Source organism: Bombina bombina, chromosome 5 (genome assembly GCF_027579735.1).
Source record: "Bombina bombina isolate aBomBom1 chromosome 5, aBomBom1.pri, whole genome shotgun sequence".
NCBI classification, from domain to species: Eukaryota; Metazoa; Chordata; class Amphibia; order Anura; family Bombinatoridae; genus Bombina; species Bombina bombina.
The window spans coordinates 367,190,580-367,202,845 of NC_069503.1; positions in this window are offsets into that span (position 1 = coordinate 367,190,580).

A 12,266-nucleotide genomic window follows, 5' to 3' on the forward strand; every position below is an offset into this window, starting at 1 on the left:
AAATAAGTACAAAATTACCTGTAAAATAAATCCTAACCTAAGTTACAATTACACCTAACACTACACTATCATTAAATATATTACCTAAACTACCTACAATTAATTACAATTAAATTCAATAAACTAAATTATGAAAAAAAACCCCACTAAATTACAGAAAATAAAAAAAGAATTACAAGAATTTTAAACTAATTACACCTAATCTAATCCCCCTAATAAAATAAAAAAGCCCCCCAAAATAATAAAATTTCCCTACCCTATACTAAATTACAAATAGCCCTTAAAAGGGCCTTTTGCGGGGCATTGCTCCAAAGTAAACAGCTCTTTTACCTGTAGAAGAAAATTACAATACCCCCCCAACAGTAAAACTCACCACCCACACACCCCTACTCTAAAACCCACCCAATCTCCCCTTAAAAAAACCTAACACTAACCCCCTGAAGATCACCCTACCTTGAGCCGTCTTCACCCAGCCGGGCACAAGTGGTCCTCCATACGGCAGAAGTCTTCATCCGATCGGGGCAGAAGAGGTCCTCCAGTCGGCTTCATCCAAGCGGCATCTTCTATCTTCATCCTTCCGGAGCAGAGCCATCTTCAATCCAGCCGACGCGGAGCCATCCTCTTCAAACAACGTCCTAATGAAGAATGAAGGTTCCTTTAAATGACGTCATCCAAGATGGCGTCCCTTGAATTCTGATTGGCTGATAGAATCCTATCAGCCAATCGGAATTAAGGTAGGAAAAATCCTATTGGCTAATGCTATCAGCCAATCGGATTGAAGTTCAATCCGATTGGCTGATCCAATCAGCCAATAGGATTGATCTTGCATTCTATTGGCTGATTGGAACAGCCAATAGAATGTGAGGTCAATCCTATTGGCTGATTTTAGAGTAGAGGTGTGTGGGTGGTGGGTTTTAATGTTGGGGGGTATTGTATTTTTCTTTTACAGTTAAAAGAGCTGATTACTTTGGGGCAATGCCCCGCAAAAGACCCTTTTAAGGGCTATTTGTAATTTAGTATAGGGTAGGGAAATTTTATTATTTTGGGGGGCTTTTTTATTTTATTAGGGGGATTAGATTAGGTGTAATTAGTTTAAAATTCTTGTAATTCTTTTTTTATTTTCTGTAATTTAGTGGGTTTTTTTTTTCGTAATTTAGTTTATTGAATTTAATTGTAATTAAATTAATTAAATAGGTAGTTAAATAGGTAGTTTAGGTAATATATTTAATGATAGTGTAGTGTTAGGTGTAATTGTAACTTAGGTTAGGATTTATTTTACAGGTAATTTTGTACTTATTTTAGTTCGGTAGTTATTAAATAGTTAATAACTATTTAATAGCTATTCTACTTAGTTAAAATAAATACAAAGTTGCCTGTAAAATAAATATAAATCCTAAGCTAGCTACAATGTAACTATTAGTTATATTGTAGCTATCTTACGGCTAGATTTAGAGTTTGGCGGTAGCCGGCAAAACCAGCGTTAGAGGCTCCTAACGCTGGTTTTGGGCTACCGCTTGTATTTAGAGTCAGTCAGGAAAGGGTCTAACGCTCACTTTGCAGCCACGACTTTTCCATACCGCAGATCCCCCTACGCCAATGGCGTATCCTATCTTTTCAATGGGATCTTTCTAACGCCGGTATTTAGAGTCTTGGCTGAAGTGAGCGTTAGAAATCTAACGACAAAAGTCCAGCCGCAGAAAAAAGTCAGTAGTTAAGAGCTTTCTGGGCTAACGCCGGTTTATAAAGCTCTTAACTACTGTGCTCTAAAGTACACTAACACCCATAAACTACCTATGTACCCCTAAACCGAGGTCCCCCCACATCGCCGCCACTCTATTAAAATTTTTTAACCCCTAATCTGCCGACCGCACACCGCCGCCACCTACGTTATCCCTATGTACCCCTAATCTGCTGCCCCTAACACCGCCGACCCCTATATTATATTTATTAACCCCCTAATCTGCCGACCCCAACGTCGCCGCCACCTACCTACAATTATTAACCCCTAATCTGCCGACCGCACACCGCCGCAACCTACGTTATCCCTATGTACCCCTAATCTGCTGCCCCTAACACCGCCAACCCCTATATTATATTTATTAACCCCTAATCTGCCGCCCCCAACATTGCCGCCACCTACCTACAATAATTAACCCATAATCTGCCGACCGCACACCGCCGCCACCTACGTTATCCCTATGTACCCCTAATCTGCTGCCCCTAACACCGCCGACCCCTATATTATATTTATTAACCCCTAATTTGCCGCCCCCAACATCGCCGCCACCTACCTACAATTATTAACCCCTAATCTGCCGACCGCACACCGCCGCAACCTACGTTATCCCTATGTACCCCTAATCTGCTGCCCCTAACACCGCCAACCCCTATATTATATTTATTAACCCCTAATCTGCCGCCCCCAACGTTGCCGCCACCTACCTACAATAATTAAACCATAATCTGCCGACCGCACACCGCCGCCACCTACGTTATCCCTATGTACCCCTAATCTGCTGCCCCTAACACCGCCGACCCCTATATTATATTTATTAACCCCTAATCTGCCGTCCCCAACGTCGCCTCCACCTACCTACAATAATTAACCCCTTAATGACCACAATGTACCCTGTATGTCACTGGTCGTTAAGGGTTTTTTCAGGACATAATAGCACAAGTCTAACAAGAAAACGCTATTAATGCCCTCCCTCCAGCAGGCTTTGTGGAATAGAGCCATCTCAACGCTGGTGGCAAGACCGCGCTATAAAACAATCACGTCCCAAAAAAAGGCCAGCGACATACAGGGTACGTCGCTGGTCCTTAAGGGGTTAACCCCTAATCTGCCGACCAGATCTCACCGCTACTCTAATAAATGTATTAACCCCTAAAGCTAAATCTAACCCTAACACTAACACCCCCCTTAATTAAATATAATTTAAATCTAACGAAATAAATTAACTCGTATTAAATAAATTATTCCTATTTAAAGCTAAATACTTACCTGTAAAATAAACCCTAATATAGCTACAATATAAATTATAATTATATTGTAGCTATTTTAGGATTAATATTTATTTTACAGGTAACTTTGTATTTATTTTAACCAGGTACAATAGCTATTAAATAGTTAATAACTATTTAATAGCTACCTAGTTAAAATAATTACAAAATTACCTGCAAAATAAATCCTAACCTAAGTTACAATTAAACCTAACACTACACTAGCAATAAATTAATTAAATAAAATACCTACAATTAAATACAATGAAATAAACTAACTAAAGTACAAAAAATAAAAAAGAACTAAGTTACAAAAAATAAAAACATATTTACAAACATTAGAAAAATATTACAACAATTTTAAACTAATTACACCTACTCTAAGCCCCCTAATAAAATAACAAAGACCCCCAAAATAAAAAAAAATGCCCTACCCTATTCAAAAATTAAAATAGAAAAGCTCTTTTACCTTACCAGCCCTTAAAAGGGCCATTTGCGGGGCAAGCCCCAAAGAATTCAGCTCTTTTGCCTGGAAAAAAAACATACAATACCCCCCCCCAACATTACAACCCACCACCCACATACCCCTAATCTAACCCAAACCCCCCTTAAATAAACCTAACACTAAGCCCCTGAAGATCTTCCTACCTTATCTTCACCACACCGGGTATCAGCGATCCGTCCAGGCTCCGATGTCTTGATCCAAGCCCAAGCGGGGGGCTGAAGACATCCATCCTCTGGCTGAAGTCTTGATCCAAGCGGGCAGAAGAGGACATCCGGACCGGCAAACATCTTCATCCAAGCCGCATCTTCTATGTTCTTCCATCCGATGACGACCGGCTGATCTTCAAGACCTCCAGCGCGGATCCATCCATCTTCACCAACGACTTCCCGACGAATGACGGTTCCTTTAAGGGACGTCATCCAAGATGGCGTCCCTCGAATTCCGATTGGCTGATAGGATTCTAGCAGCCAATCGGAATTAAGGTAGGAAAATTCTGATTGGCTGATGGAATCAGCCAATCAGATTCAAGTTCAATCCAATTGGCTGATCCAATCAGCCAATCAGATTGAGATCGCATTCTATTGGCTGTTCCGATCAGCCAATAGAATGCGAGCTCAATCTGATTGGCTGATCGGATCAGCCAATCGGATTGAACTTGAATCTGATTGGCTGATTCCATCAGCCAATCAGAATTTTCCTATCTTAATTCCGATTGGCTGATAGAATCCTATCAGCCAATCGGAACTCGAGGGACGCCATCTTGGATGACGTCCCTTAAAGGAACCGTCATTCATCGGGAAGTCGTCGGTGAAGATGGATGTTCCGCGTCGGCGGGATGAACTACATGGATCCGGAAGAAAGAAGATTGAAGATGCCGCTTGATAGAAGACTTCAGTCAGATCATGGACCTCTTCAGCTCCCGCTTGGATGAAGACTTCAGCCGGATCATGGACATCTTCAGCCCCCCGCTTGGGCTTGGATCAAGACATCGGAGCCTCTTCTGGATCGATCGGTGAACCCGGCGTGGTGAAGACAAGGTAGAGAGATCTTCAGGGGCTTAGTGTTAGGTTTATTTAAGGGGGGTTTGGGTTAGATTAGGGGTATGTGGGTGGTGGGTTGTAATGTTGGGGGGGTATTGTATGTTTTTTTTTACAGGCAAAAGAGCTGAATTCTTTGGGGCATGCCCCGCAAAGGGCCCTTTTCAGGACTGGTAAGGTAAAAGAGCTTTTCTATTTTAATTTTAGAATAGGGTAGGGCATTTTTTTATTTTGGGGGTCTTTGTTATTTTATTAGGGGGCTTAGAGTAGGTGTAATTAGTTTAAAATTGTTGTAATAATTTTCTAATGTTTGTAAATATTTTTTTATTTTTTGTAACTTAGTTCTTTTTTATTTTTTGTACTTTAGTTAGTTTATTTCATTGTATTTATTTGTAGGTATTGTATTTAATTAATTTATTGATAGTGTAGTGTTAGGTTTAATTGTAGATAATTGTAGGTAGTTTATTTAATTTATTTATTGATAGTGTAGTGTTAGGTTTAATTGTAACTTAGGTTAGGATTTATTTTACAGGTAATTTTGTAATTATTTTAACTAGGTAGCTATTAAATAGTTATTAACTATTTAATAGCTATTGTACCTGGTTAAAATAATTACAAAGTTGCCTGTAAAATAAATTTTAATCCTAAAATAGCTACAATATAATTTCAATTTATATTGTAGCTATATTAGGGTTTATTTTACAGGTAAGTATTTAGCTTTAAATAGGAATAATTTATTTAATAAGAGTTCATTTATTTAGTTAGATTTAAATTATATTTTACTTAGGGGGGTGTTAGTGTTAGGGTTAGCTTTAGGGGTTAATACATTTATTAAAGTAGCGGTGAGATCCGGTCGGCAGATTAGGGGTTAATTATTGTAGGTAGGTGGAGGCGACGTTGGGGGCGGCAGATTAGGTGTTAATAAATATAATATAGGGGTCGGCGGTGTTAGGGGCAGCAGATTAGGGGTACATAGGGATAACGTAGGTTGCAGCGGTGTACAGAGCGGCAGATTAGGGGTTAATAATAATATGCAGGGGTCAGCGATAGCGGGGGCGGCAGATTAGGGGTTAATAAATATAATATGGGGTCGGCGGTGTTAGGGGCAGCAGATTAGGGGTACATAGGTATAATGTAGGTTGCGGCGGTGTACGGAGCGGCAGAATTGGGGTTAATAATAATATGCAGGGGTCAGCGAAAGCAGGGGCGGCAGATTAAGGGTTAATAAGTGTAAAGTTAGGGGTGTTTAGACTCGGGGTAATGTTAGGGTGTTAGGTGCAGACTTAGGAAGTGTTTCCCCATAGGAAACAATGGGGCTGCGTTAGGAGCTTAACGCTGCTTTTTTGCAGGTGTTAGGTTTTTTTTCAGCTCAAACTGCCCCATTGTTTTCTATGGGGGAATCGTGCACGAGCACGTTTTTTAAGATGGCCCCGTCCGTAAGCAACGCTGGTATCGAGAGTTGCAGTGGCGGTAAATATGCTATACGCTCCCTTTTTTGGAGCCTAACGCAGCCATTCTGTGAACTCTAAATACCAGCGGTATTTAAAAGGTGCGGAGGAAAAAAAGCATGCGTAGCTAACGCACCCCTTTGGCCGCAGAACTCTAAATCTAGCCGTTAGGGTTTATTTTATAGGTAAGTATTTAGTTTTAAATAGAATTAATTTATTTAATTATGTTAAATGTATTTCGTTTAATTTAAATTATATTTAAGTTAGGGGGGGTTAGACTTAGGTTTATTGGTTAATAAATTTATTATAGTAACGGCGACGTTGGGGTCGGAAGATTAGGGGTTAATAAAAGTAGGTAGATTTTGGCGATGTTGGGGGTGGCAGATTAGCAGTTAACCCCTTAATGACAACTGACGTACCAGGTACGTCCTGCAAAAACTAGCAGTTAGTGACAATGGACGTACCTGGTACGTCAGTTGTTTAAGAGAGTGCTGGAAGCGATCGCAATTGCTTCCAGCAGCTCTCAGGGTATTGCAGTGATGCCTCGATATGGAGGCATCTTGCAATACCTTTTAACAAGCCTCCGATGCAGAGAGAGCCACTCTGTGGCCCTCTCTGCACCGGTATCAATGGTGCAGAGTGTTCCGGGGGGAAGCAAAATAAATAAATATATATATAAAAGGATCTGGGGGGGGTTGGGGGTATTGAGGGGGGGCTGCTACACTACAGAAAAGTTTATAAATATTTTTGGGGGCAAAATTTATAAATATTTTTGGGGGCAAATTGGGTACTGGCAGACAGCTGCCAGTACCCAAGATGGCGGCAATTAAGTAGCAGGGAGGGTTATAGAGCTGTTTGGTGGGGGATCAGGGAGGTTGGGGGCTAAGGCAGGGCTCCATTACAGCAGAATACATTTTTTTTAAAAATAAAATAAAAAAAACTCCTTTTATTTAGTACTGGCAGACTTTCTGCCAGTACTTAAGATGGCGGGGACAATTGTGGGGTGGGGGAGGGAAGAGAGCTGTTTGGGAGGGATCAGGGGGTGGGATGTGTCAGGTGGGAGGCTGATCTCTACACTAAAGCTAAAATTAACCCTGCCAGCGCCCTACAAGCTACCTAATTAACTCCTTCACTGCTGGGCATAATTCACGTGTTGTGCGCAGCAGCATTTAGCGGCCTTCTAATTAACAAAAAGCAACGCCAAAGCCATATATGTCTGCTATTTCTGAACAAAGGGGATCCCAGAGAAGCTTTTACAACCATTTGTGCCATAATTGCACAAACTGTTTGTAAATAATTTCAGTGAGAAACCTAAAATTGTGAAAAATTTAAAGGTTTTTTTTATTTGCTCGCATTTGGCGGTGAAATGGTGGCATGAAATATACCAAAATTGGCCTAGATCAATACTTGGAGTTGTCTACTACACTAAACTAAAGCTAAAATTAACCCTACAAGCTCCCTACATGCTCCCTAATTAACCCCTTCACTGCTGGGCATAAAACACGTGTGGTGCGCAGCGGCATTTAGCGGCCTTCTAATTACCAAAAAGCAACCCCAAAGCCATATAAGTCTGCTATTTCTGAACAAAGGCGATCCCAGAGAAGCATTTACAACCATTTGTGCCATAATTGCAGAAGCTGTTTGTAAATAATTTCAGTGGGAAACCTAAAGTTTGTGACAAAATGTGTGAAAAAGTGAACATTTTTTTTAATCTGATCGCATTTGGCGGTGAAACGGTGGCATGAAATATACCAAAATGGGCCTAGATCAATACTTTGGGATGTCTTCTAAAAAAAATATATACATGTCAATGGATATTCAGGTATTCCTTACAGATATCAGTGTTCCAATGTAACTAGCGCTAATTTTGAAAAAAAAGTAGTTTGGAAATAGCGAAGTGCTACTTGTATTTATGGCCCTATAACTTACAAAAAAAGCAAAGAACATGTAAACATTGGGTATTTCTAAACTCAGGACAAAATTTAGAAACTATTTAGCATGGGTGTTTTTTAGTGGTTGTAGATGTGTAACAGATTTTGGGGGTCAAAGTTAGAAAAAGTGTGTTTTTTCCATTTTTTCCTCATATTTTATAAAATTTTTTATAGTAAATTATAAGATATAATGAAAATAATGGTATATTTAGAAAGTCCATTTAATGGCGAGAAAAACGGTATATAATATGTGTGGGTACAGTAAATGAGTAAGAGGAAAATTACAGCTGAACACAAACACCACAGAAATGTAAAAATAGCCATTGTCATTAAGGGTAAGAAAATTGAAAAATGGTCCGGTCATTAAGGGGTTAATAAAATTTAACTAGTGTTTGTGAGGCGGGAGTGCGGCGGTTTAGGGGTTAATATATTTATTAAAATGGCGGCACTGTCCGGTCGGCAGATTAGGGGTTAATAATTGTAGGTAGGTGGCGGAGACGTTGGGGGCGGCAGATTAGGGGTTTATAAGTATAATGTAGGTGTCAGCGATGTTGGGGGCAGTAGATTAGGGGTTCATAGGGATAATGTAGGTGGCGGCGGTGTCCAGAGCGGCAGATTAGGGGTTAATAATATAATGTAGGTGTCAGCGATAGTGGGGGCGGCAGATTAGGGGTTAATAAGTGTAAGATTAGGGGTGTTTAGACTCGGGGTTCATGTTAGGGTGTTAGGTGTAGACATATTTTTTATTTTCCCATAGGAAACAATGAGGCTGCGTTAGAAGCTGGACACTGCTTTTTTGCAGGTGTTAGGTTTTTTTCCAGCCAGCTCAGCCCCATTGTTTCCTATGGGGAAATCATGCACAAGCACGTTTAGCCAGCTTACCGCTACCGTAAGCAACGATGGTATTACAGTGAGATGTGGAGCTAAATTCTGCTCTACGCTCACCTTTTTGCGGCTAACGCCAGGTTTAAAAAAACCTGTAATACCAGAGTTGGCTTTAGGTAGCGTTAGAAAAAAAAGCCTCGTTAGCAACGCACCCCTGTTAACGCCAAACTCGTAATCTAGGCGTCAATTTCTTCTATCATTCTCCTGTTTTGTTTCTTGAGTTCCCAGTATTTTAAGTTGGCCTTATTGATTCTCTCATCTGTCCTCAACCTCCAATTGTTATACTTATTTTCTCTTCTGTTTATAACACTATTTAACTTCCTGTCTCTCTAGTTTCCTGTATTTGATCCTCTACATTTCTCATATCCCCAAATACTTCTCCTGTTGCCCCGCTCTGATTCTTGTCTGTGATTTTTCAGATTGTTCGCCATTGATTGTTTCACTACTGAAATTGCCTTATGGGTATATGAATGACCAGTATACCACTTCTCAGCTCTAGTGTGCACCATCTGTAAGTTTGTGGAGTTTGGATCAAACAGCTCCACAAACTCCTGACATTTTCTAGGGAGAGCATCAAGTACCCTCTGTATGTGAGTTGGTGATCCCCAGACCATTTGGGTCTGTGGCTGTTGCAACACACACCAGAATAAAACTTTTTTTGCTATTTAAAAAGGTCCATCTAGAGGTCTCAAGGTAATTTCACTAATCTCTTTTTCTAGACTAGTAAAATTTAAAAAAGTTTTTAACTATTCTCCCAGCCTGATCACATATGCTTGAGTTGCACCCTAATAACCTGTTTGCATAGGGACCCATGGCATTTTCAAGCAATTCTGTCCACTCCTGCATGTTCATTCCTACTTTTATGTTTTTTTCAGCCCCTTGTGAAATCAATGTGAAAAGTTATTAAAGCTGTTTGGGGGCATAGTACCCCACCATTTCTTAAAAATGTCTTTATCTGCTACTGACATTGGCCAAGTTTGCTTTGATAAACCTATAGGAACTTCCAGGGTGTTAACATTCTCAGATATTATGACAGGAGTAATTGGAACAGAATTTGGGATTTAGTGGCACCCACTGGCATATTATCTTGTTTTATCACCTCTCCTTTGTATCAGTAAGTGATCACAACCTGCATTGTTCCCAGAAATATCACTAATTATTTTTCTTGTTGTTTTATTCTTGTCTGTAACTCAGTAATTTTAGCTGTGTATTCCTTTCTGTTGTGTTCCATTAATTTTAACTGACACTCGGCTAGATTACGAGTTTTGTGTTATGAGGGGTACGGTACTAACTTGCACGTTATTGTCACCACTAACTTTTCTACAGCGCTGGTATTACAGGTTTTCTGAAACCCGGCGTTAAAAGACAAGAAGTGAGCGTTGAGCAAAATTGAGTTCCATACCACACTCCAATACCAGCGCTGCTTAAATCAGCGGTGAGCTGGTTGTACGTGCTTGTGCACGATTTCCCCATAGACATCAATGGGGAGAGCCGGCTGAGAAAAAGTCTAACACCTGCAAAAAAGCAGCGTAAAGCTCAGGAACGCAGCCCCATTGATTCCTATGGGGAAACCAAATTTATGTTTACACCTAACACCCTAACATAAACCCTGAGTCTAAACACCCCTAATCTTACACTTATTAACCCGTAATCTGCCACCCCCGACATCGCTGACACCTACATTATATTTATTAACCCCTAATCTGCCGCCTCCGACATCGCCGACACCTACATTATACTTATTAACCCATAATCTGCCACCCCCAACGTCGCCACCACTATAATAAACATATTAACCCCTAAACCGCCGCACTCCCACCTCGCAAACATTAGTTAAATATTATTAACCCCTAATCTGCCATCCCCAACGTCACCGCCACTATCTTAAATTTATTAACCCCTAAACCTAAGTCTAACCCTAACCCTAACACCCCCTAACTTAAATATAATTAAAATAAATCTAAATAAAACCTACTATTAATAAGTAAATAATTCCTATTTAAAACTAAATGCTTACCTATAAAATAAACCCTAAGCTAGCTACAATATAACTAATAGTTACATTGTAGCTATCTTAGGTTTTATTTTTATTTTACAGGCAAGTTTGTATTTATTTTAACTAGGTAGAATAGTTATTAAATAGTTATTAACTATTTAATAACTACCTAGCTAAAATAAATACAAATTTACCTGTAAAATAAAACCTAACCTAAGTTACACTAACACCTAACACTACACTACAATTAAATAAATTACCTAAATTAAATACAATTAACTAAATTAAATACAATTACCTAAATTACAAAAAACAAACAAACAGTAAATTACACAAAATAAAAAACAAATTACAAGATATTTAAACTAATTACACCTAATCTAATAGCCCTATCAAAATAAAAAATTAAGGTTCCTTTAAATGACATCATCCAAGATGGCGTCCCTTAGATCCCGATTAGCTGATAGAATTCTATCAGCCAATCGGAATTAAGGTTGAAAAAATCCTATTGGCTGATGCAATCAGCCAATAAGATTGACCTTCAATCCTATTGGCTGATCCCATTAGCCAATAGGATTGAGCTCACATTCTATTGGCTGTTCCAATCAGCCAATAGAATGCAAGCTCATTCCTATTGGCTGATTGGATCAGCCAATAGGATTGAAGTTCAATCCTATTGGCTGATTGCATCAGCTAATAGGATGTTTTCAACCTTAATTCCGATTGGCTGATAGAATTCTATCAGCCAATCAGAATCTAAGGGATGCCATCTTGGATGACATCATTTAAAGGAACCTTCATTCGTCGTTAGTCATTGGAAAGAAGAGGATGCTCCGCATCGGATGTCTTGAAGATGGACCCGCTCCGTGCCGGATGGATAAAGATAGATGATGCCGTTTGGATGAAGACTTCTGCTGGTCTGGAGGACCACTTCTCCCGGCTTGGATGAATACTTCTCCCGGCTTTGTTGAGGACTTCTTGCTGCTTCATTGAGGACTTCTCCCGGCTTCGTTGAGGATGGATGTCTGGTCTACAAAACTGTAAGTGGATCTTCAGGGGATAGTGTTAGGTTTTTTAAGGGTTTATTGGGTGGGTTTTATTTTTAGGTTAGGGTTTGGGCCGCAATAGAGCTAAATGCCCTTTTAAGGGCAATGCCCATACAAATGCCCTTTTCAGGGCAATGGGGAGCTTAGGTTTTTTTAGTTAGGGTTTTATTTGGGGGGTTGGTTGTGCGGTTGGTGGGTTTTACTGTTGGGGGGGTTGTTTGTATTTTTTTTCAGGTAAAAGAGCTGATTTATTTGGGGCAATGCCCCGCAAAAGGCCCTTTTAAGGGCTATTGGTAGTTTAGTTTAGGCTGGGGGGGTTTATTTTGTTTTGTTTTTTTATTTTGATAGGGCTATTAGATTAGGTGTAATTAGTTTAAATATCTTGTAATTTGTTTTTATTTTGTGTAATTTAGTGGGT